Genomic DNA, 26,165 nt, shown 5'->3' on the forward strand with positions numbered 1-26,165 from the left:
GCACTTTCTTAGCTTGCTGGCTCTCTCCCCAATATGAAATGCCTACACACAAGACTATATATAAATATAAATATTCTAGAGAATAAACCAAGCTGATTCCCTGTAGTATAGGATAAAGAGGAATGAGGAGGCCTCACTGGACAAAAGCACAGTGAGCAAGCAAAAGAGCAGGTATGGAGTGGGCTGGTGATCAAGGCTAATCTCTCTCTCTCTCTCTCTCTCTCTCTCTCTCTCTCTCTCACACACACACACACACACACACACACACACACACACACACTTGCACTTTTGCATAATCGGTATCTTCATTGTTGCTGGATCTGATTTGCTGCTTAGGAACAACGGTGTCCTAACAAAGCAACACTTCCCTAAAGAGCAGTGGCCCTACTTCAGGCCTGGCCTGGATTTCATTTCATAGCTCCTTTTCCTTCTTGACTTTCTTGCTACTGAAAACCATGACGTGAACTCCTAAAATTTCTCTTCCCTGCTCTATCATCATTCCGAAGTGTTATCTAATATTTCTTTTCCTTTATCCTCAGAAATTTCAAGACTTCCTACATTCTCAGAATATCCCACAAGAGGTAATCAAAAAAGCAAGCAATGTACCCCTGACACAGATCAAACAAAATGACGATATCTAAGTGGTATTTAATTTACAGAAGTTGGCAGACACAATGAGCCCACTTCTCACCATTATCTAGAGGACGTTTCCACACTCCGGAACATTCGGAATTATCTCCATAGGAAAACCTGCTGCTTTCCTAGGGGTATTATAATACTCTGAGACTGCAAGAGTGAATCCATGCAGGCCCAATCTTCCTGTGTTGAGATCCTCCCCACTGCAGTGATGGTGTTTGGAAGTGAGGCTGCTTGTGAGGTGAAACTCTCAGGAATAAGATCAGTAACCTCACAAGAGGCCTGAGAAAAATGTCCTTCTTTCCCCCATGTGAGAACACCATGACAACTTACCACAAGCAGTCTAGAGAATGTGCCTTCACCAGATCCCGGATCTTGTAGTATCTTCTCATTAAACCTCTTAGACCCCAGAATTTTGAAAAATAATTTTCTATTATTTTTAAGATACCCACTTACAGCCAGGCAGTGGTGGCGCATGCCTTTAATTCCAGCACTTGGGAGGCAGAGGCAGGCGGATTTCTGAGTTCGAGGCCAGCCTGGTCTACAGAGTGAGTGCCAGGCTATATAGAGAAACCCTGTCTAGAAAAAAAAAAAAAAAAAAAAAAAAAAAAAAAAAAAAAAAAAAAACCAACAACAACAAAAAAGATACCCACTTACTAATACTTTGGTATCAAGCCCCAAACTTAACATATCAATGAGCAATGTACTTTAGCTTCCTCTGTGTCACCGATCCCTGTTGTTTACTTCAGAGTTCAGAAGAAGGTGAACAGAAGACACTGTAAGAAAGGAGCAAAAAAAAAGATTCATTCACTCGCTGACACTGATGTTATACTGCAGAATTTCCCTTATGCTCTTTTCATCAGCCTAATTACATGGGCTATTTTGAAATTTAGAACATAGAAGCAGAAGTTAATCAGTTAACATTTCACTCAAAAAAGCACATATCCAAACTCCAACAAACACTTTCTTAATGATTTTATCTTAAAGATAATTACAAGCAAGGGTTACAGATTCAGCTGCTCCAATGATAACACAAGAAATATTTTAAAGCAGTGTGAAGTTATAACATTGATAACATATCTACCTAAAACATATGTACATTGGGCCTGGGTATATAGCTTAGTTGGTACAGAGCTTGCCTAACGTACAGGAGGTCCCAGGTTCAGTCCTCAGTACTATTTATTGCCAAGCACTCAGGAAGTGAATATAGAAGGATCAGAAGTTCAAGATCACCCTCAGCTACACAGTAAATTCCAGGTCAGCCTGGAAAACATGACTATTCTTGGGCAAAGTTAACTATGAACCCCATTTATCTCGGCAGCTATGTTCTCTCAAGACTCCAGACTGTAGTTCCTAACAAGCTCTAAGTGCACCATGAAAACACCTCACTTTTGGTTTTGTATACAGAAAAGTTAGACACATATCATCCTAATTAGAAGTCTAGTTGTGATGCTAAGTTAGGAATAGCATTCATTATATTAACCAGCACCCAAAAGAGCACCTGCACACACATTCGCCAGTGGTTGATGATGATGATGATGATGATGATGATGATGATAATGATGATGATGACAGTGATTAAGATCTGAAGATGAAATATCCTCCAGAGACTTGTATGTTTGAATACTTGGTACCCAGTGGTTATGTAACTATTGGGACATAGGTCTTCATAGACAAACATAAATCATACATGGTGGCTAGTAAAGGTGATAGCCCAGCCCTGCTGTGAATCCTGAAATACCAGGACCCCTAACAGTATGTTCTCAGTGCCATAAACTCTACCATATCACCCCATTATGAATCAAAATACATCTTTCTTCCCTTATGTTACTGAAGTCAGATATTTTGAAATAGCGAATAACTGTTATTGGGTACATATTGCATGCCAGACACAGAATTTGTTCTCTTCACATATAACGAATAAAAACTAATACAGGCAAAAGTTGGCACATTAGCAATAATTTGGCTAACCATATCATTAAAATACTTACATATGGAAAACAGTAGCTCCTGTCTATAGAGTGACTACTTTGAATTTCAGCTTGAGGGGGGTAAGATAATGCACAATCTTAAAGCAATTTTATCTTCTAATTTATACTTGAGCCAACATCTGGCTAAAGCACTTATCACCCAGGATCTCTCATAGCGCATTAGGGAATCCATGAAGTCTCATCATTTTGTGCTAGGATTCTAGATGTGATGGAGGCCCTGACCAGTCAGAAGTGAGGCACAGATCACTGATGTGCTTAGCACAGATGTGGAAAGTTAACCCAGCTACAATACTAGTGTTGATCAATTAAACAAGCCTGCAGAGTGCCGAGGAGATACTCCACTGTTAGCCAAGGTTGTGATGCCAGAAATAGCAAAGGACTAAGATTCCTCTTTCAGATTTCACAACTGGTTTTGAAAATAAAAACTCACTTTCTAGAGAAAGGATGAAAGAGATTTCTGCTTTGAAGAACCAGATAATAAATATTTGGGCTTTTCACACCATACAGTCTCTATCCCAGTGACTGAAGTTTACCAGTGTGATACAAAGGTTGCCAAAGACAGTCTGTAAAGAAATGTATGTAGTAGCAGTATTCCAATAAAACTTCTTTTGAGCACAGCCTAGAATTCACTATAAACACGCTGTGATATATTAGTTTCCTTTTGATACTTTTGACCATTTCAATATATTGAAAGTTTCTCAACTTGTGAATTATGCAAAAATAAATGAATCCAATTTTTGCACATCTGTACTAAGCACGTCAATGACCTCTGTCTCACTTCTGACTGGTCAGGGCCTCCATCACATCTAGAATCCTTGTTGAGGGAAATGTCTCCTTAGATATTTTATTAAACTTATATGTTTTTATATGTATTTGGTTCACTGACCTCTTAAGGACCCTGACCTCGATAACGATCACCTGGTCTCCCAGACATTCCTTTGAAACCTTGGTGGATACTTTAGTAATCTCATAACTCTGGCACCACAGGGATATGACCAGGCCCTCCACCAACTCAAGCAGTATCTGAACTCCTATGGTCCAGGACTGTAGTAGCCTCTGTATGCCTGTGTAGCTGAATGCAGGGAAATACTTCCTTGTGTGATCCTCTGTGATCAGGATGCACTAGCAGCTCTGTAGAAGGCCTTTCAAATACACAGTTTACCCCAATTCCAACAGATGGGTTCTGGCCAGTTCCTGAGATGCACTCAGTGGCACTTTAGTGGTCAATTTCAGTGGCACTTTAGTGGTCAATTTCAGTGGCACTTTAGTGGTCAATTTCAGTGGCACTTTAGTGGTCAATTTCAGTGGCACTTTAGTGGTCAATTTCTTCAGGTTGCACAGTTTCCTTGGCCACAACTTTACATGTGCAATTTTTCTGGACAAATTGTAAGCTTTCCAGATCTTTCTGCTCTGAGGGTTTTGTTTTCAATCCCTCTTATAAACTTTGGTTTAAAAGAACCAGTAATACCCATGCAGCAGCCTGAACGCTGAGTTGCCTTAAAATTTCCTCCACCAGATTCCTTAGTCCATCATCTTTAAGACTGCCTCCCACAGAGTGTTAGGGCATGGACAATATGCAGATAAGCTGCCTACCAAAGGACGCATAAATGACTCCTAGAGTTCACGTTTGTTGTGTTAGAATCGCAGCTTGTCTGGACAAATCACACCAGGCCACAGGAGAGAGGTTTATTGTGGGGGAAAAGGAAGAGACAAAGACAAAGGGCGAAAGAGAAAGCAAAGGTCAGGATGGTCTCCCTTTTATTTGGGCTGTGACATAACTGCTCACAGGTAAAGGTGGGAGGTGGACCAGGTGGACACTGGGACTATATAGCGATTGCCATGGCAACAGATATGCTGGTCCCTGTAGCCTATAAGTGACGTCACTGTCACCGCTGGATTCAGAGATGACCTGCAACCATAAAACCGGTTCCTGACTGTAAAGCTAGCTTCTGATGCCAACAACATTCCTTCCTGAGACGTCACAGACACATGCTTTCTTGTCTGCCTTCCTGAGGTCTTCTTTCATCTGAGCTGACAACACACACACTGGCTGAGTCAGCTTACAGCATGCTAGGGCTTCCTAGCCCAGGCAACCAAATATCTCAAGATTCTCCCTATAAAAAATTCTTCTACAGGCTTCTGACTGAAGGAGTTGAAGGTGAACAGATTCCCTGACAGGTAAACAGATAAAAAGAAGACCAGTGCCTATGTAATAAAGGGGCTGATGAGAACTTCCAAGATGGCTGGAAGGTCTTATCAGCCAGTTTATCAAAGACAGTCTAGTAATTCAAACAGACCTATCAGGCTCTTTTCTCCCAGAAGCAAAATGTCCCTGCTAATGAACTAATTAGATGACATCATGGTTTGATCAGGGCATGTTTACACAATACTTGTGGGCAATCAGCCATCTTGTATTTGTCCAATATAGCCAACCCTACACTAGGTGAGGAAGATCTTTGAAAGACTTTACAAGTCCCAGCCTTCCAGCAGAGACTGGATTTTCCATTTTCTGTCTGCTTTGTAAAGCTTCTCCCTCTGTGTGCTTGCTATCTGCATTTCCTTACCTCTAATAAAAAGCTCTCCACCAGCTGATTCTGTCTGCTGTGTTCTAGAATTTTTCTGCTGCTTTGCTTAGGCTCAAGATTTTTCTTGCCCCTTAATTTTTTAACTGACATAGAAAACAAACTTTATTAAGACCCTTAGATGGTACCAGAACCACGAAGTTGGGTGATAACAGCAATGTCTCCACTCTTCTGGTATCTTCTTCCCTCCCTCCCCCTGTTTAAGTTGTATCTTCCATGGCCATAGCAAGTGTCAGGCATAAACAATGTACAGAACAGATTTGCTATGCCCTGTGGTTTTGGAGCTCTCAGTTGATCATGACAGAGAAGAGGTGCAGCCCACAGCACGGTGCTGCAAAGCAAAGAGAAATCCTCCATTTCTGAGCTCCTGGTTTTATCCCCTTTAGCATTGTACAGGCCACCTGCCTATGGGATGGTGCCACCACATTCAGGTCAGTCTTCCCCACCAGTGAATTCTCTCTGTAATGCCATTGCTGGCATAGCCAGGGGGTCTGCTTTAGTAATGTAGTCATGTCAAGCTTAACTACTGCAGCACCCTAACAATGATTCCTAAGCTGACACAGAGAGGTTGCCTGGTCCATCTCTTCTATACCAGTCATTTCCACTTAAAAATTTGGAGCCTACAGATACCTGCTGAACCTCTGATTGTATTCTCTATTGCTCTCGCTACATAAGAGTGTTAAAATAGCATCTACGATGCAGCTAGCTTCACTGTAATGCTAGACAGGTGTTTTTCAGGAATAATTAATACAAATTATACCATAAATAGTGTGGAAACAAACACCCATCATATGTTAGTTTAAAAGGTCAAAAGAATCGCAGCCTACATACAAGGATAGCAGCTGTGGGAAGAAGGAAAGCATTATCTTTTATTGACTAATTGTTGACAGTGGTTTGGATTGCATGTAGATTGTTCTCAGCCTATTCCAGGACTCAAGTCTTCACAGTAAAGCAGGATTCCTTCCTTGTCTTCTAGGTATCTCTTGAGGGACCTCTCCCTCATTGTGCTTCCACTTGCCCTTCCGACCTTAAATCCAGATTCTTAATTCTCACCCTTCACCTAAAAACAGCATCTCTCACAAGAGATGTAAATGGTACCTCTTGTCTGGAGGAAGGCTGTTAGACCTCTGGAGAAGCAGAATCGCTTTGTCCCTGTCTGCTCACAGCTGTATTATTTAGCCAAGTTACCTGATAATTAACACAGATCTGACCAATTAGGCTAACATTAGTGTCACCTGATGCTTGCTCTGAATCCTGCCTTTTTTGTTTAGTGCAAATTAAAGCCTGCTAAATTAAATAAATTTGAATGCCAATAGCTAAGTCTCAGAAAGCCCTGCATTTGGTGGATTTAGTAATGCTTCCTTCTCAGTTGATATGAACTCAAAAGGATGGTGACAGTCCCTCACTTAGCTCCTCATTGGGTAAAAACTTACCATGTTAGAATGTACAGAAATGAAATAAACTAAGCAGCACAGACTACAGTCCAAAGATTCTAATCCCAAGGTCATTCCTTATATAATGTAAAATACAGTATTAGGTGACTTGGTTTTTAAAGCATCTATTTCATCTTTGTAGTGTTCCTGGGACCAGATGTCAGGTAGTAGAGAGAAACAGGACACATACTGCTATTCTAGCATGCTGAACTTGACAAACTTTAATGTTTTGATTAAAATCCACTTGATATGTTTTAGATCCTTTAAATTGAACAGACAATGCTAATTTTTAGTGTAAAAACACTTCTTTTGAAAGAAGCTATATTTTTGCATTGGGACCATTCTTACATGTACTCTTTCTTTTTAATATTAGAAATATTCCTAATAAGTGGCCCAAAAGCCCACTGTTCTGATTCATACAGATCTAACCAGTTAACTTCTCTCTCGTCTCTTTCACCTGTATATTCCCAGAGTGGTACAAAGCATGTGGCTTCAAAACTGAAATGGGATCCATATTACCAACAAAATGATTTTTTAAGTAAATTCATAGTTCTTCACTATTGGCTCCATATCTTGCAGAATTATTTTCTACTATTCTTGTATATTTAGTTCAAGTCTTGGGTTTTCCCAGAAGATGCCCTGAGATTTCTTTCTGTTTTTTTCTCTTTTAATTATGTTAGGCTCTAACCAGCAACACATGATAAAAATAGCCACAGCTAATGAGTCTTGACTACATCCGCTTGCTTTTCTAATCACTTTCCGTACATTATCAGATTTACCCTTATAACAGCTCTAATTATGCAGGCATCATAGCCCACTTCTACAAGTGAAATTTGAGGAAGCCCAGGCCATTTTAAGTGGTAGTTTATGCACCAAAACCAAACCTCTGAATCACATGCCCAATCCTTTCTCTATTTTGGCTCATCTCAAACAATGGTTTCCCTCAGAGGCCAGAACTCACAGCCTGAAGAAGTCAGGAAATAGAGAGTTAGGAAGCTGCTCTGTGCTGCAGATAAAAGCTCTTCATTTATGGCCCTAACCAGAAGCTGACTTTCTGTGCTCCTTACAGAATAGGATGTTGAGCTAAAGTCACTTGAGGTAAAAACCTCCCACCCCAAAAGGTAATGAAAGATGTTCCTTTTGTTGGGAGCTTTTCTCTGAAGATTTCTGGGAGGTGGTGATTTCACTGAAGGTGCTCCTCTGTCCTACCCAGCACCAATCAGTCTCTACTGTGGTGGTTATCTCTGTTCTCTTTCCATCTTAGTCCACTCAGAGGAAGACTCTCCACAGGTTTTAAAGGAAGCCTCTCTTACCTTGAAGCCCGTAGCTTGCTGTTTTTATTATAGTGGTGTGCTTTTAGTATATTTCTAATACTCTTCCACCTTGAGGCCTGATCATGGTCAGGAGACCCTTTCTCCTGATCCTCATTCCTGAAGGAGAATTATGCATTTGCTCCTTTCATGAAGCGAGCATGCTTCATTTTTCTCCTTTTCTTTACACTTAGGACCTTCCTCATTTTATTCTTCAAAGCATACACAAACACACACACACGTGCTCATGCATTAAATACACGTGCACACACATATAGAGATGTTCTATCCATTCTCTGGGAATCACCTTGGAATGCTCATATACCCCACACCCCCAAATCTATCTATTTCATTAACCTGTTGTGTAGAAGAGTCCTCCAAGATTAAATCCACTCATCTTGGAAGGAAAGCTTTTAGGATGCAGAATATTACAAGGGAGATGAAAAACATTCTAATGTTCTAAGGGAAGGTGAAGCGTTACATCCTGCATGGAAACTCCTAAAGCTCCAGACATAAACAGCTCAAAGGCTCTAGAAAGTTCCTGAAACAGATCAGATTCACTAGGTCGCTCCTCTTTCCAAGCTTCTATAGGTAGTTGGGACTGCTGGGAGACACTCTCAGGCAAACTGAGCTGCCTAAAAGAGGCTTAGGCCAGCTGGAATAGGCTCAGACCACTTAAGATTAAAAAAAAAAAAAAAAAAAAAAAGTCTGCAGACTGCTGAGCAGCCTGCAGGATGTGCAGTGCACTCCAGATTTTCAGACTGCATGAGCTATTTCTCATGTTGGGGTTAGTGTCCCCATTTTCCCTGACTTTGCAAGAATTTCCTGAAGCCAATAATCAAGCTCGTGTTTTGTTTTATGATGCAACTGGTTTTTTAGTCATTTTTCTGTAAGTAACCTATCATCCAGATTTCAATAAGTAACCCCAGTAAAATCCATTGGTTCATCAAGTTGGACTTTGGTAGAATCTTTGGTCTGTCACTGGTGTACTATCTCAGCTGAGTAAATATTTGTTTCTGTCTCCCTAGGAACAGTATCACACACTACCACACCCTAAACACACACACACACACACTCATAATTCATATTTTGAAATCAGCTATATGAGAACTTCCCTGAGGTCTCCTCAGAATGTTCTCCTTCTCTGTTCTGATTTGTTTTGTGATGAAACACCAGTCCACTTTGTTGTTCCTCACTTCATCCAAAACGTGTCACCAGAAAATTTTGTTGAAAAATATCTCTTAGACATCTTGTAGTAAAGATTGGCACCATGACAGAAATTCCATAGTGTCTTGGAGGAGACCGCTCAGAAGAGGAATTCATAGTGTTTGAATGCGTCTCTTCATAAAACCAGGTCCCCAAAGTAGAAAGCCAGCTGAGGTTAGACAAATATTTTATGACATAATACCTTAGGGTTGCTAGGAACACTGATGCCTGAAAGTATGTTACAAAGCAATACAAACAAACTTTTGTCTGATGTACAAATCATTGCTTAGATGAGAAATCCATTATTCTGAGAGAACTGTTTGCCCAATTGATCAAACCATTTTCCCCAACTTTGCAAGAATTTCCTGAAGCCAATAATCAAGCTTGTGTTTTGTTTTCATTTGTGTTAGTCCTGCCGTCACCAATAATAAGCTGGAGAAAATAACCAGTCTTATTGGTGCAGGCTGTGGTGGTTCTCAGTTTCTTACTGCTTCTTAACTCTGCTCCACTCAAGCTGTGGTGAGTGTATTCTAAGGTCTTATTGTTTGTTGTGTGGTAATCAGAATTGTAATGGTGTCATTGCTTGTCTGCTGCTAATACTCTTTATACTCTGAATTTGAGGTCCCTAAGGTCAACCCCAAGTCACTGGACTCCTGCAGAATAAAAGAACAAAGATAATGCAGAGGTGCAATGTCCAGGTGGCAGATCAAGAGGAAACTAAAGGAAAAGTCACCAAAGTTCTAGGTCAGTCCTGGCTGTCATTCTCTCCCCCTCTCTCTCTTCTCTCTTTCTCCTCCGCCTCTCTCTCTCTCTCTCTCTCTCTCTCTCTCTCTCTCTCTCTCTCTCTCTCTCTCTCTCTCTCTCTCTCTCTCTCACACACACACACACACACACACACACCTCCCACCCAGGAGCACTGAGGGAAATTGAGGAAGACTACTCAGAGGGCTGGTGAGGGTTTGATATAATTGCATTTCTGTTTGCAATAGCATTTTCCTAGTGAAGTGTGAAGGCTCCTGTTCTCTAAGTGTGAAGTCCCAATAGGCTGACGGGGGACACCTAGATGCCCTCACCTAAGGGATCTTAGAACTCTCATTATAACTAGGAGGCCATTGTTGCTGCTCCTCCTACTTCAGTCTCTGTCATTTACCTAACAAGATGCTTTATAAACACATCCATCAAAGCATCACCCAAAGCAGAGAGCAGATTTTATACTTTCTTCAGGCCATTTTGTACCCTCAGAGGGAAAAAACAGTGTTTTAAGATCAGGGTAAATAAATAAGTCCACCTTTCAGTTCAGAGAAAACCCATAGTCATATGTGGATCAATTTATTTTTTTTATTACTGTGAAAGAATAAAGACCGATATTATAGTTATTGACATATTAATACCCACCAAAAATTTTTTGAAGAATTTGTTCATGGAAGAATATTCCTGTGCTACCTGTATGGCTGAAATTGAGCATCATGTCAAATTTTACACATGCACACGCACACACACACACAGAGAGACACACAGGTATACACACAGACTCACACAGACACACACACACACACACACCTCCCACCCAGGAGCACTGAGTGAGAATGAGTAAGACTACTCATAGGTAATCATCCTAATCCCTTGAGACCACCTACTCAGAGCCCTTCAAAAGCCTTCCACCATGGACAGAGCCTCTCTTTGCAGGGACTATTGAAGGTTGCAGGAGCAATAGAAACGTGCTTACCACTGTCAAAACTAATCTGTTAATAGGAAAGTTTGTGGAAGGCCCTGGATAGCTCATATTTGTGAAGAAACTGGTTTCCTATTTAGGAAAAATGGAGTTGTTATTCTTAAGCAGGGATATGCCTATTGTGTGGGTAATTAGGAGGAGGCCCAGCTGACCTGGCAATGAGGTAGTGTGGTTAAATACCTGAAGGCAAGGAGAGCCTGGAGCAGGGATGAAAGCAGAGCCCCATCTGTCAAGCTGTAATGACTGTGCTATTTGGAGGCAGAAAGGTTTGTCTGAAGCAGCTGGTTTCTCTCCAAGTGACCTTTTAGCATTTCTGCTTTCGCCGTCTGACAGATGTGTCAACTCAATAATTTCAAAAGCCCCTGAGTAAATAACCAATTGTGAGCAAGGATGACCCAAAGCGATGACAAAATGGCCGCACGCGGCGCATTATGGAGCATAATAACAGGGGACAGAAGCAGGGACATTATCAGAAGGAAAAAACATTTTAGTCTTTATTTCGGACTAAATGGCTCTCCTAACTACACATCAGTCGATCTCCGAGGGAGGACGAAGGGGGAAGTGCAGAGGACAGGAAGGGCTGTGCGGAGGTGCCCCCAGGCCTGCATCAGCCACAGGACGCAGGTGGCGTCTGGGCACTGGAAATGGACCAGCTCGTGCCAAGGAGGGCTGCGGGCCCCAGCTAATTGGCATTGTGAAGGATTGGGGGCCATGGAGAGGCAACTATAATAAGAGCAGGTCTGATGGAGTTTAAAGGCTTGCAAAGAGTTTGTCAAGGCAAGGTAGGCGCAAGGGTTGTTGCAGAAGAGAGCTGAGGACACAGGGAAGAAACCCGGGACACGAGAGCTGGTCCTTGGGAATACTGATGTCTGCTCCCCACTCTGCCTTACTAAGAAACCTTGAATGGACATTGGATTCATTTGCCTCCCTGGGCTTTTGTTGTTTGCTCGTGGGTTGGTTGTGTGTGTGTGTGTGTGTGTGTGTGTGTGTGTGTGTTGCTTCTCTGAGCCCAGGCTGACTTGGAATTTACAACGATCTTTCTACCTCTGCCTCCCAAGTGCAACGGTTATAGGCAGGTGCCTGGACACCTAGTTCTCACCCTTTGCCCCCACGCTTTTTAAGGGGTAACGTCTCTTCAGGTAAATACTACACCAACAGACTAAGATGAAAATCTCTTCTCCCTGAAGGGGCAGATGGTTTAGTACTCTAAGTTTCGTTAGGCTAGTTTGGAGACTTGATTTCGATCTCCAAAGCCCTGGAGAAAGTGGGGTTAGAACATTGGGGAGGTGGAGAACCCAGGAAATAGGACACACATGGGAGGGGGGATGGGAGGGGCTAGCGGGAGGAAAGGGAAGAAGAAAGTGATGTAGTTATATTTTACTTAAAATAAAAATATTATTAAGGAAAAAAAAATCTCTCGAATTTACTGTCTAGCTAGTCTAGAAAAATCTAAGAGTTCCAGGTCCCTGCCTCAAAAAGTGAGGCGTACGTTGATCACAGAAGACCCAGTGCCAGCCATAGGCCTCAACTTCCATGCACTCACATATACGCATGCGCGTGCGTGCGCACATACAGACACAAAAGGACACACAGGCACATCCACAAATACACATGCACACGTGCACATAAAGACACATACACATGAACACACACATGCACACACAAGCACGCAAATACACACACACACACACACACATACTCTCACTGCATGCTTAAAACAGCGTTTGTTACAACATGGGTGCCAAACGTTCTTATGTTCTATTTTTCCATGATATTTTTTAGCCAACCTTTTCCATAAATTTCATAGGTTTAGGTTAAACTGAATATTAATTTTAAAGTTGGATATTCCTTACCAAAACTATTATTCTTTAAAAAATAATAATATAAACAAAGAGGTGGAGAAACTGAGTTTTGACAAAAGAAAGAGGAAAGAAAAGGACACGAAAAATTATTGTAGATAAAAGGGAGGGAGAGTACAGGTAGGAACAGGACATCTGGGAGAGTCCGGGTGAACATAACCAGAATGAGCCGGATATGTGGGAGAGGGGGAGGAGAAGAGAGAGAAAAGAGAGGGAGTCAGGTGCAGTAGCCAAGAGGCCAAAGGTACAAAAGGGGAGGATAACCAAGATGTCTGGATTATGGGGAAGAGCCTCTGGGAAATGGCAGCCCAGCCCCCAGGCTGAAGAATTCAGGGTAGAGGGCAGGGTTTGCCACCCACACAAGGGATGCTGGAAGAAAGCGGCAGTGGGTCCACTGTGGTATGTTAAATAAACACCTTGGTCCTTTGTCCTGGGTTTAAAAGAGCTGGTGGCTTTGAAATTAGCTACAGTGGCAGGGTTCATGCCACAGGACTCAGCAAACACTCCGCGCTAGAGTTCTTCTCCTCTGGAGAACCGTTTGCTCTGAGCCTGCAGCTCGCTGTGACTCAAGTCAACAGAGCAGCCCAGGAGACAGTCCCATCTGACCATGAGACCACCTTCCTTCCCTCTCCCAAATGTATACTGTGGATCACATACCTCGGAACCCACAAAGCTGAGGCTGGCTGCGACCTGACCTATCTGCGTACTCGTAAAAGGCTTAAATGGTTTAAGGTTATGACTGTGTTCCTTAAAAAATCAATCAAATAAACAAACAAGCAAAAACAGAAGTGTTGTTCTAAGTTTAACTTTAAAGCAAGAAACCCTCAAAATAACAAACTGAAGTTCCATATTTGAACCTTCAACACTTACTCCTCCAAAAAAAAAAAAAAAAAAAAAAAAAAAAAGCCCTTTAAACAGTACCAGCTAATCTGTTCAAATGGGATGCTTGGAATGCCCCACACCCATTCCTGACATTAGAACCCTGCTTGTTTCTGTGTTCTACATCAGAGCAGTGCCTGCCCTACCTGTCTACTCCTGCACACTCTTGGAAGGCAAGCTTTTCTCCCACAACTCTAATCTAAGATTCCCTTTCCATCCCCATTATCCCCGGGAATGTTTTGCTCCTGTCTTTCACTTTGGTTTTTAGTCAGACAAGACACTAACTTAACCTCTACTTTGTTGCCGCTCCACCCATCCAAGTGTGTTCCTTGTCTACTCAAAGTAAGCAACTGCCGAGCGAAGCCTTTGTGTTGCAGAAGACAGCTAGTCTTCCTCAGTCTGGTACAGTACTGCTCATACACACAGTAGGTCCCACTTGACTCTAAACATCAAAGCTCTGAAGGAAATTCTGGCAAGTTTTACCACCCTGCCCTCAGCTCTCAGGCTCCCATTGAATCTGATCATACTGTGCTATGAACATTTCTGAGTGTTTACAACTTACAGCTGTACCAGCTTCACTGCTACAGTGGTGATTTTAATACACTAAAATAGTTTTTGAAAAACCTTGACAGAAGATGTGTATAGATGAACTTTGGAAGACAAGTGTTACTGGGGTATGGTAATGCACACCTGTGAGCTCAGCATTCAAGGAGGATAGAAACTTAGACTGGCCTAAGCTACACAGACACTGTCTCAAAAACAATAGAGCAGAGTTAGCTAACCAAAATTTACCACCATGGCCTTCTGCACCCTCAGCTTGACCTTGAGAACCTGGTAGCAATGCACCATCTGTCTCTGGTGGGGCATGTCCTAGATAGGCGTAATGTTCTTTCATATTTATCCAGTTAGATTCCTTCAGCCACAGGAAGCTTACTGGGTAAATCTTTCCAGACCTCGGATCAGAGGAGAACAGAATAAGAATGTTGTACTTGGGGGGGTTGGGGTTGAGGCTCAGGTGCAGGATACATGCTTAGCATGCCTGATGCCTGGGGTTCCATCTCCAGCGCCACGTAAGCCAGGTGTGATGGTGTACAACTGTAATAACAGTGCTCAGAAAGGTAGAGGCAGGAGGATCAACGTTCAAGGTCATACAGGAGTTTAAGTTCATCTGGGCAACCGAGATTACCTTTAAAAACCAAGCTGTGCTTTAAAGCTCTGTTTTTAATAATGAGATAAAAGAATAGAACAGCTAACTATCTGCCAAAATGGTAAACGAGTTCGAAGCAGAATAATTCACTTTCTAGTTTGCTTTCCTTTCTAATGCATTAAAAAAAAAATGATGCCACAACTGGAAAAGACTGAACACACATCTTTCTAGGGGAGATAGAAGAGAGTGCCTGACAGCCTTAAACATGTTCAAGTCCAGATGCATTACATCCAAGACAATTAAAACTATTTGCAGCTGTTATTGCAGCTGCTCATGTCCTGGGAAAAAAATCAGAGGGATTGGGAAAATTGCCAGAAGATCAGAGCTGAGCAAACACCTCTGATTTCAGAGAGGGGGTTTATAAGCCAGAGCCAGATGACTTTGACATTCACACCTAACCACATTCTAAAACATCTCCTTAACTCAATTATTTCTATGGACTTAGAGGGGACCCTCACCAGAGGCCAGCTAGAAGCCTCACCAAATTTGACTCAAAGCAAGTCACTTTTACATAGTTTATTAAAAGGGTAGAAAAATATTAAAGTCAACTTTCATTCAAATAGAAATATAGTTTTTTAATAGAAACAGTGAGTGTGTGTGTGTGTGTGTGTGTGTGTGTGTGTGTGTGTATGTGCACATGCACACATGTGCTATTATATGCACAGGCAATAAATTAGCCAACAGGACAGTCATTTATTTCAAGAGGATTTAAATTCAGTATGATAGACTGAAATAAACACACAGTCCATCTTCTTGGAATTAAGCCTGACTTTAGTAGAGAGTAAAAAATAACTAAGGTAGGTATAAATATCTTAGGTAATGGATGGGGTCTGCATGGTACAAAGTAGTAAGATGCTAGGGCAAAAGAGCAAGATGCCAAAGCAGGGAACATGCCTGAAGAAGCTGGAGCAGAAGATCATTAAGTAGGCAGAGATCAGGGCAGTGCACGATGCTACACAGAGCTCAGAAAGACTGGAGCAAAGGAGGGTGGGAGAAACAAGCAAATGTGAGGCTGTAAGCCCCCCACGAAGTGAGGACCTCACCCAAGCCTCAGGAATTTGAGGCCACCCATTAACTCACAAGACACCGAACTTGATGTAATCAGCAAGAGGTATATTTCAATCAACATGTTGAGGTCAAGACCTGTAGCCCACGCAGGGGCAATGGGGTCTAACCCCGGGGCTTTGAAGACGGAGAGAATTTAAAGTAAAAAACCACAACTCGGGAGAAACCTCAGCCCAGGGGGAGTAAAGGAGGGCTATTAGAGAGTACCTGTGGAAAGTCCCAGCCCATTATTCAGTTTGTGACAGGGTCCAAGGAACAGTCATGGGGAACATTTTGTATAGGCTATTCTCTAAGAGCCTATACATAGCCAACCATCTATCTTGTGGTCAGCCAAGCTCCTGAAACACAGAGCTCACAACCAAGCTGACCTTCACTCTTGGTTCTGCTCTGCCTGTTAGGAGTTTTTGAAAATTTTTAACCCTGTCACCAGAACCCAGTCTCTTTAGACTTTCAACATGGACTGAAGACTATCAGCTTCCTGGGAGTTCTGCAAAGCTTCAGCCTAGATTGGAACTCTCAAAGCATCCAGCCTTGTGTTCTAATCAACTCCCAGGCTCTCAGCTTCACCCCTGTGAAATAACCATTGTTGGACTACCTAGACCATATCACTCAAGCCAACCCAACAAGTCTCCTTTTTAATATATATTCATTCTGATAGTTCTGTTCCTCTAGCAAACCCTGGATAATATAGGGTCTTAAATTAGCAAGCAAGATAATAATTTAACCTGTGTTTCTGTGGTAAAATAATTCATTATCAAAGTATAAAATGTAAAATATAAATTTATGTATTAAATTATGGCTTTTCTAATGAAGTGTGAGCATAGGAAAGCACCATTAATTATGTATTAAGCACACATAACCAGAGGTAAACTTCAGGATGGACATTTCCTGAGGGAGTTTGATACAGGCTCCAGTAGTTCCCTTGTATCTGTCTCTACCTATGCCAATGAGTAACCTCTTTCTCATAGAACCAAGCTACTGCATCATGACTTGCACAAGAAACAAGTCTAACAATGACTTCCACTCACCTCTGACCCATCATGTGGAGCCCAAGTTCAAGCACAGCAGTGAGTACCCTTTATTCATTTGTCAAGACTGCCTCTTTCCTATAACCCTGGCCTACTAGAACATGCCGCACCTATATCACCTCCTTAGTCAGTTTTAGAAATTGTCAGTGCTAAAAGCTACTCACAAATTTTATCTTTGGCTCTGAGGATGACCTTTCCATACTGATGATCGATCTTGGGATTTCTCTGCAATTGGTATTGCAGATTGGGATTGGAATTGTGATCTGCAATCTTCATCCACTGTTTTTAAAAAGTTTAAGTGAGTGAGTTCAGTTCAGCCTCTAGCACCTTACCATCTTCTCATCTGTATTCTATACTCTTCCAAGAAAGTTTACTTCATTATCAAATATCCTGCCAGATGTGCACATACCACCTTGTCCTGTTAAGTTTTCCCAGACAAAAGTCTCCAAACTGGCCCAAACAGATCACAACAGATCTGCTGTTTCCATCATTACAACTTTATTCTCAAGATCTTAATTTGCAACTCTTCCCAGTCCATAAACTTGCACTATTGCTGCAACTTGACTGAAACAAACAAACACTGACACATTTTCAAGAGAGTATATGCTCTTTCTATTTGTACTTTTCCTGTTTGCTCTTCGATGCATAACAATCCAGGTTTCTGCCAGAGCTGTCCTATACTCTTGCTGTGGTCAGCTCCATCTTGCTGTTTGAGAAACAATGGACATGTTTCAGGTCAATTATTACTTTATCTCCCTACAGCAGTTGACATTGTTGCCTGTTTCCTTCTTTTTAAAAATTTTGTTCTGCCTTAAGCTGTGAGATTTTCCTCATGACTGACTGGCTGCTTTTTACTTTCCTTGTCTCTCTCCTGCAGCCACTTTAAAAACTTATCTCAACCAAGATTTTATTCTCAGAGCTTTGCTTATCTCTCACTTCAAGCTCCCCCTTGAATAATCTCATCCACACACCCCACGAGAGCCTCTGCTAACACAGTGGATGACCTCTACCCTCAGGGCTCACATCTGCTTGCCTGTGCTATCAGCTTAACTGGCCAAACCCACTTCAATGCAGCCCTCTACTCATTGCCTCAGAAAACAAGTGGGAAAAGTTCTTAAAAACCTAAATTGTCTAATTGTTTATTTGGCTTCATCTTGCTCCCATATTTCCATTCTGATGATGGGTAAGAAGTGAACTAAGGTTAAGTTAATACTTGGCAGGAGGATTAGAAACTATCCTCAAAAAAAAAAAAAGTGGGGTTATGTTTCCTTACAACCCTATTTTTTTTAAATAAAACTAAAAATATGCCAATTATGCTGACTCTTTGGTTATAGAACATATACATCTATTAACATATAGCATTGTACCCCATAAGTATATGCCATTTAAGAATATCATAAAGGTCAAATAATGAAATTAGAATGGTATTCCTAATCACATTCAATTGCCACTGCATAATTGGACTTTTTAATACACAAAAATTCAAGTCTGAACACAAGGGACTGAGGATTCACATGTGCAATTTAGAAGGGGTTTTTGTGGGACAGCCTTCCACCTGGAGCTCACCAAACCCTACTTCAGTTTTGGACTGGTTTACTGATGACACAAAGTAAGCTGCTATGTTTCAAGCAAAGAGTCCTCGTAATTTTCCTATTCTGTCCAGAAACACAGGTGACTTTGTCCTTGGAGAGCCTCTTGCTTCTCTGGCTGAGAGAGGCTAGAGTCCTCACAGCCAAGTCACAGTCCTTCCTCTGCTGTGAATCCTCAGAAGCAAGCTGCCATCGCTATAGATGAAGTCATAAAGCAGAAATTCTCAAACAAGCCTGCATAAGCCAAAGTATCATGGGCCCAGCATATGCACAGAACACAGGCCCATTATTTCACACCTGGTGCTATGCCAGGAAGACGCTAGGAGAACAGAAATAAACAGTTATTTTGACAAAGCAGTATTGTTCATTGGCATTCAGTGAATTTGCCTGAAATTCTAACAATTTCCCTGTATAAAATATCCACCCACCTATCGCTTTCTTTACATGAAATCTTATAATAGCAAACCTGTAATTACATTTCCTATTTTCATTTTTTTTCTAGGTACACTGTTGGTTTCTACTGTATGAGGACTACAGTGCATCTATCTCCATTAACACTGTCACATGGGTTTTATAAAATCATATTACGAAATGTGGGTCAGTGATCACTGAGTCATGTAATTTATCAAGACAATACCCAGATGCACTGTTTGACATTCGTTTTGCAGGGATGCAATCTCCTGGTGTCTACAGTTCTGCCTAGCCCTCCATTCTGCAGAAGCAGGAGCCATTTATGACTGGGAGGAAAAATCAATATCCAGAGTTCCACCATCAAATATTTAATGTCCCAAAGTTTTATAAGATAATATATCAGCAAAGCTGACAGGACACCTCTGTTTGATAATACATCATCTCTGCAGCCTGACCATCTAATCATGTCTCCAGGTTCAGACTTTTAAGACCAGAGAGCGCGTCTCTTAGCCCAACCTGCCAATTTTACTAAAAGAGCCAGGTGCACAAGTGAAGTACAAGTACCTCAACCAGCTGTTGATCATAGAATTTGTAACTAAAATTCTCTTGGTCACAAATTCAGTGAAGTGCCAAGTAGGTAACTAAGGGACAAGTCCTTAGGGATAGCCTCTTCCTGGTACTTCTCATGCTTCTTTCTGCTTCCTGTATGCAATGAGGTAAAGAATCCTCCCCACCCTACCCACCCAAGCCCACCCCCACCCCCACCCCCCAACCTCACCCCCACCCCCACCCCCACCCCAACCCCCACAAAGTCTGAGCATTATGATTTTCCAACCAAATCATCGGACCATGTAACCATGAACTAAAACAATCTGAAACCATGAGCCAAAATAACCGCCCCCCCCCTTTAAGTTGTTTGTGTTTGATGCTTTGTCCAACTAGTGTGAGCTCCATTAGGACCCTACAGGGCTCTTTAAGTCAGTTTCTTCCTCATACATCTAGAAGAGAGTTAAATTCCAAGTTCCTCCACTGCATTTTATTGCATTTTATTTAAATGTCATTTTAGCACCTGCTCTATGCTAGTTACAAAATACATATAGGAAAAGACAAGGCTGTATTTCTATGTCTCCTATGTACTACCAAGGCAGGAATTCTAAATATGGTTTAAAAAAATACACAAATGGCTTCCCACCTTACAGTTTCTTCTCAGTTCACTAACTACTACTCTTCCTGTTGGTCCTTAAAAATTTGCCTTTGGCCTTTGTCTTAGGAAAGGTTTTGCTGCTGTGAACAGGCACCATGACCAAGGAAACTCTTATAAGGACAACATTTCATTGAGACTAGCTTACAGGTTCAGAGTTTCAGTCCATTATCATCAAGGCAGGAGCAAGGCAGCATCCAGGCAAGTGTGGTGCAGGAGGAGCTGAGAGTTCTACATCTTCATCTGAAGGCTGCTAGTGAAAGACTGACTTCCAGGCAGCTAGGATGAAAGTCTTAGAGCTCATGTCCACAGTGATACACCTACTCCAACAAGGCCACACCTTCTAATAGTGCCACTCCCTGGGCTGAGCAAACTATAAAACCATCACAGCCTTGGTCATTTTCTCTTACGGCATCATTGGACTTTATGGTAACTTCATAGCTAACAAGGTCTAGGCTATGAACTTGGCTGGATAACTCTGAAGTGTTTATCTCTGAGTTCTGTCCTCTATTGCATGTGTCCATTGCATCTCACAGCTTTAAACTTGGCATATTTGTAAGTAGAGGCATCATCTATAACACTTTACCAGGGTCTTTATTGAACTTAAGTCAAACTTCATTAGTCTGGTGCCCCACATGTCAATCAACATGTATATTTTCCCTAGTGCAATCTAAACACTGATTGAAGATCAGGATGTGTGCCCCTGTGTCTAGGCATTCTCGGGACTGGCCACTTTGACAGTTCCCTATTTTATCAATAATAATAATTTTATCCCTTATTTTATCAATAAGGGATTTTTATGAAACATGTAAATAAAATTAGTCTGTATCCCTCAAACCAAAACCCTGAGTTGTCTTTATCTAATTCCCAAAAAGTCCTCTGTATTCTATTTTCTTGGATCTCCCCCAAACCATACCTTTTGCTTTATCAAAAGTCTGCCCTGTTTAGGTTCCATTATTTCTTACTTACATCATTGGCATAAAATCCATTGCTTCCAGAATTTTCCTTCTCCAATCAATCTTGAAGAATCCTTTAAGAACCTAACTCAGGGTCTTTCCTCATTGGTTAAAATTCTTCCATGTGGATGAAACAGATGAAGTCTGGAATACAACACCCATTCTGTTGTTCCCTCTAGTCATACTGTACTCATTTCTTACAATAATAAAGTCTTCCAGTATCCAAATCCCCCACATTTCCCTTTCTGCATGCTGCTTATTTTGTCCAGAATTACCTTGATAAAATTTTACTCCAGAGTTCAGCTAAAATGTATCATTTGGTTCCCTCTAAACAAAGCTTGGCGCTTCATCTTAATAGCCCAGTCACTGTTATGTGTATGTTCATCACGGCACTCATGGTCCTCACTTCTGACACTGAACTTCTTGTATGTGTATCTGCCCCTCATGACACAGTGGGGGACTGATCCTTTTCTATCATATATTCCCAGTAGTTAACACATCTCCTCATAAACATGGGAGATTCAGTAAATAATAGTGTTCATCTAACATAAAGCCCCGAGTCTCAACATATTCTCCAAATATATGATTTACATTTTATATATGTTTGCCTTCATATATGTATGTGTGTGTGTATATATATATATACACTACATGTGTGTGTGTGTGTGTGTCTGTGTGTGTGTGTCTGTGTGTGTGTGTATGTGTGTGTGTGTGTGTGTGTGTGTGTGTTTGTGTGTGTGTACTGCATGTCTGGTGTCTACAAGAGTTAGAAGAGAACATGAGATTTACTAGAACTAGATTTAGGAATTGTTGACAACTGCTGCACACATGCTTGAACAGGGCTAAAGTCCTTCCAAAGACTTGCATAGGACTTTTTGAGATTAAAATATAGTTACAGCATGTCTTCCTTCCCTTTCCTCCCTCCTAACCTTCCCATATACTGCTTTCCATTTTCCTTCAATTTATAGCCTCTTTTTCAGTAATTATTATTGCATGCATATATGTATATACATATATATCCCCAAATACACCTTGTTTAATCTACATAATGTCACTTCTGTGTATGTTATGCTGAGCTATCTCTCCATATCTCCTATCCCCATATATTTCAAATTATGATTCCACTTTGGCTTTTTTGGATACTTTAGAATTTCTAGAGACAGTTTATGACTCAAAGATACATAGGACACAAAATAAAATAAGTAGAGAAAAAATGTTAAAAGACAGGGTCATGGTATACACCCAGAGAAATAGTATAAAACAGAGTGAAGCATATCTGAGCAAATACTAACACATTCCTCTCCTTTTCCTTCTACCAATATGGTCCAAATCATCATTTATCTTGTCTCCTTAATGTGTGCTGACTATTCTCCTTCCCTATGCTTGTTACAGAGAAGCCAAGTCCATTGATAATGTATAAATCTTTTCAATGAACAATTTCAATATTCTTCCCAAATTATCAGTGGCTAATACAACCACTGGAAACTAATCTGGCCCATCCTTCCATGGGGATCGCCTTCAATGATTGGAAGCAGCAGACCTTCATCAACCTGTCATCAGCTCTGCATCCACCAGGGGAGGTGCTAGTGATAGACACGTGTTAAAGTTTTATGTCTCAAAGTTATTTATGAAACAAGATATACACGGATGCTGTCATGATTGTAAAAAATAAGTCTCCATTCTCTGAGCATGGGGAGTCATGCTCAGAAATATTCCAGTGTAAATCCTTCAAGTGTTATCAAGAGGCTGTAGGTTCTGAATATTTAAAGCTAGTCATTTAAACATGATAACCCACAAGCACTCAATTTTACCATTTAATAACTATCTTAAATTAGATTGCTGTCTAATGCCGAGCAGAATAATTTGCATTACTTTCCAAGATACTTTCTGTGAGGCCCATAGGGACTTGAAGTTTGGGGGATTGTACAAATTCGAAGCTTAATGCATCACCCAGAGTAGGATATTTTTGCTTCACATCTATCATGTAAGGTGAGGTTCTAGGATGCTCTAATCCCCTTAAAGACACTAGCATGAAGTCTCAGATGGACCTCCAGGCAAACCTGTATTGTTTCATATTAAATGTCCAAGCAAGTTCTAGGGCAAATTATCCATGTGACCACCTCTGTGGTAATTTCACTAAGCAGTTTTCCTTTTGAGTTGAAAACTGCCATGTTGGCATCTGGGCACCCTCCCATGCTCCAGTCTCTGGATGGTATCAAGTGGAGTGCCAGCTCTAGGCAGGCAGTTTATTAACATATTATTGGTAATATTTGTTGGGGAATAAATACATCTTCTTTAAATAGAAAGTAAGACCAAAGGGAAAATACTGTTTCATGTTGTTTTCTCTTTACCATACATTCCTCTTTACTCTCTTGAATAATGAAAAAAAGAAAAGAAAGAGAAAGAAGGAAGGAAGGAGGAAGGGAAGAAGAGAGGAAGGGAGAGAGGAAGAAAGAAAGGAAGGAAGGAAGGAAGGAAGGAAGGAAGGAAGGAAGGAGTGTTATGTGCAGTCTCCTAGTCAAATTCTAAGAAATGCACTTGACATTCTATTGGTGGAACCAAGTAACTGTTCCTCTTCCTAAAATGTCTCATGGGAGAGGCTGTCTGAGGCTTTATCAGAAATGTTACCATTCCTCCTGAGAATGTCCTGTTTCTACCACATCTGCCTTGGCACTCTGTCAGCCCCTCGCTGCTAAGGAATCAGCTGAGAGCATTGGTCACACACATAGACACACACACACACACACACACACACACGGTTGGGGGTGAGAGAGCCCCCAAACACATGTTCAGTGTGTTTAAATGCTTCTTAGGAAACTCACCTCAGCCCAGCTGTTGGAGATGTGTACACAAAGATGAATGAGCTCTGTAAACCAAAGCTGACATCAAATCTCCAAATACTATGCGAGTGCCCACCATGGCTGTTAAAGTCTGAAGCCACATGCAGATATGTGTGACTGAATCGCCCAAAGGAAGAAAGCCAATATGCTCCCTTACTGTTTCCTTTAACAGCAGTTAAGGATGTAAGGAATGTTCACTATAGACTCTGGTCTTTTCACAATATCACACACCTATAATACCAAAGATAAATCATTAGATAAAAGTAATATGATGAAAAAGCTTTCTCAACATTTAACAAACATGTGTAACACACTCATCATATTCAACCAGCTTATAGTATAGTTCAAATCTCAAGTACAGTGCTGGCCCTTCAGCAACATACTGGTAAAGAAGTGGATAGCAGGCTAGGATCATGGAAAAATAGTAAACTTAGCACATAGTAATGAAAAATACAATAAGAAGCAGAGTTGCTGAGGCACCAAGGGACCTAATATGAGCACAAAGTATCTTCCTGAAAAAATTAGATCCACAGAATTTTAGTGCAAGCTTTCCATGTCCATGAAGGCTGATTTTTAGAATGGATGGATGAACAGATAGATGAATCTGTGATCTCAAGAGGAAAGCATTTTAATTGTGTGTAGAAAGTAGGAATGTTGATAAGAGTCTGCACTATTCTCAAGAGAATTAGCCTCACCCAAATGTCAAAACTATATAGCAGCACTTCTCCCTAAACCCACTCAAACACACCCAAAATTGTGTGTCCCCCTTCCTCTCTTCCTCTCCCTCCCTTCCCCTCCTCCCTCTTTCCCTCCCTCTCTCCCTCCCTCTTTCTCTCCCTTCCTCCTTCCCTCCCTCCTTTATCTCTTTCTCTTTCTCTCTGGCTTACTCTCCTTCCCAACACTTTTGTGTTAGAATAAGTAAGTCAAGAGGCGGAGACTACAAACAACCATTTTCCTTAAACTTTGCCCAAGTTAGGATGAGAGCAGCCATAGCCAGACAGGAGGCACATATCATCTTTTTCCACTTTGAGAGAGGAAAGTAAAACTAAGTAGACTGACCAAGGTTCACAAAGCAGTAAAATGCAGGGTCCACATCAAGCCCCATCCCTGTTGACCTCAAAACCCACGTCTTAGTACAGCCATCTATTAATGCATTCAGCTGCCCATTAATGTAGCCATAGAATTCTTTCATGTCTCAGATAGTATGAACTTCTGATCTCCAAAGAGAATACAGTCTACTGTTTCAAGAAAATTAAGTAACTGAACTTCTTCAGAAATGACTAGAACATCGTTTTCTATTCATTTTCAAAAAATAAGGATTTGTCATGCTGTTATTTCACCATACTCACAGTAGTGTATTAGTTTATTTTAGTCTTACCTCTTAAGAATGTAAAATGCACCTTTCCCAAAAGTATGCTGAGACACTGGGTCAATCAGGAATACTGGGAAACCTTAAAAGGATGAATCATAATATCGCTTATAAAGAAAGAATCATAGATACGTGCCTCACTTAGGGATAGCTAATGTTAGACTTCTTTCATAAGAATCCCAGATCTTTGTGAGGCATTGTTTCCAGCTAAGCAGTTATGGACATTTCTGAAGAGCAGAATTATCTGTGTAAGCCATGACTCAAGATTCAAGTAAGAATGATTATTTTATTTCATTAACAAAAGCCAGCGGCTCAGGTAGCTGCCTGCAGAGTGAGCCCATGCCCTCTGCTCTCTCTCTCTCCCAGTTTGAATCCTGCTTTCCCTGTGTGACTCTGCCTGAGTTTAATGGGAAAAAAAAAATCTCATTTCATTAACAAAAGAATGTTATAGTACTATTTCTACAACTGCAAGGTACTTTTAAAATATTTTAATCTTAGCTCTTAGTTTCTATTTAATGTGATTTATAATGTATACTCATTAAGTTTATTTTTATTTTGAAATGGAATTTTTGTATGTAGCTCTGGCTGCCTAAAACTTGCTACATAGACCAGCCTGCCTCCAGAAGGCTGGAATTTATGGCATGTTTTGTCATCCCCTAGCTAATTTGAAATCAAATAAACATATATATTTAGATGAATGATCAAAATTATTTTATTAATAGGGTATATTGTCTGTTTAGAGACTACCACATGAACCTTCAGGGTCAAATGACCCTTTCACAGTGATCTCATATCAAATATCTTACTTATCAGATATTGACATAATGATTCATAACAGCAAAATCACAGTTATGAAGTAGTATAGATATAA

At 41.0% G+C, this 26,165-nt stretch overlaps 1 long non-coding RNA gene across 1 annotated transcript; it reads left to right on the plus strand.

Annotated features, from left to right (window-relative positions):
- Positions 1 to 9,528: 9,528 nt before the first annotated feature.
- LOC143438390 (uncharacterized) lies at positions 9,529 to 19,113 on the plus strand. The gene is made up of 4 exons (XR_013107255.1): positions 9,529 to 9,677; positions 9,780 to 9,902; positions 16,869 to 16,967; positions 19,020 to 19,113. It is a non-coding gene; the product is annotated as an uncharacterized LOC143438390 (long non-coding RNA).
- Positions 19,114 to 26,165: the final 7,052 nt, after the last annotated feature.

This window comes from Arvicanthis niloticus, chromosome 25 (assembly GCF_011762505.2).
Source record: "Arvicanthis niloticus isolate mArvNil1 chromosome 25, mArvNil1.pat.X, whole genome shotgun sequence".
NCBI lineage: Eukaryota > Metazoa > Chordata > Mammalia > Rodentia > Muridae > Arvicanthis > Arvicanthis niloticus.